At 33.2% G+C, this 819-nt stretch overlaps 1 non-coding gene across 1 annotated transcript; it reads left to right on the top strand.

The window, feature by feature from the left end:
* The first annotated feature begins 490 nt into the window (after positions 1–490).
* On the top strand, positions 491–563 carry TRNAE-UUC (transfer RNA glutamic acid (anticodon UUC)). The gene has a single exon. It is a non-coding gene; the product is annotated as a tRNA-Glu (tRNA).
* The last annotated feature ends 256 nt before the right edge of the window (positions 564–819 follow it).

Here is an 819-nt window from a genome sequence, read left to right as displayed (position 1 = left end):
TTAGACCTTTTAATCTTAATAAAATGTTTTATATTTAAAAAAATAATTAAGCTGTTTGTCAATAATGCTCATTAAGTGGAAGGTCATATCATTTGGCAGAAAATATGAATAATGGATTATACAAGCATGTTTACTGAAGAATTTAAATTATATTTCTAAAGAAGTTTACAAGTTTAGTTTGGTGAATGAGTTCTTAGTGCTCTTAGCTAAAATTAATTAATTCTAGCAGAAAGAAAAAGATTTCTTAAATACAAAAAGAGTCAGATCACAGTCCTTTTTGTACTGACTGATTTCTCCACAATTTCTACCAAAAGTTGTGGTGTGTCAAAAGAAACTTTGTTTTTATATTGTCATTGCAAAATGTAATAATGATTTTTATTTAAACAATGAACCTCTCTTGAGTAGCAGCAGAGATTTAATTACATGTTTCCATGAGAACCATAATCCAATTTTATAAAATAAAATTAAATAAAACCAATAAGTTGGGACTTCCCTGGTGGTCCAGTGGTTAGGACTCGGCATTTTCACTGCCATTGCCCCGGGTTCAATCCCTGGTCAGGGAACTAACTAAGATCCCGCGAGCCATGCAGTGATGTGGCCAAGAAAAAAAAAAAAAAGCTAATAAGTTGACTTTTAGAGTAGCTACAAAATAACACATCTTCAGCAAAGAATATGTGAATGACGTGATGGGATGTGGGGTACCTTGGGGAATGCAGACTGCCAAAGATTTCTGATTATTGACTTGAATTAAAAAGATTAAAATAATATATATAGGGCTTCCCTGGTGGCTCAGTGGTTGAGAGTCCACCTGCCGATGCA

The sequence above is a fragment of the Lipotes vexillifer genome, unplaced genomic scaffold (genome assembly GCF_000442215.2).
Source record: "Lipotes vexillifer unplaced genomic scaffold, Lipotes_vexillifer_v1.1 scaffold822, whole genome shotgun sequence".
NCBI classification, from domain to species: domain Eukaryota; kingdom Metazoa; phylum Chordata; class Mammalia; order Artiodactyla; family Lipotidae; genus Lipotes; species Lipotes vexillifer.
The sequence above is the reverse complement of the archived record's forward strand: the minus strand, read 5'-3'. Positions and strand labels throughout refer to the sequence as shown.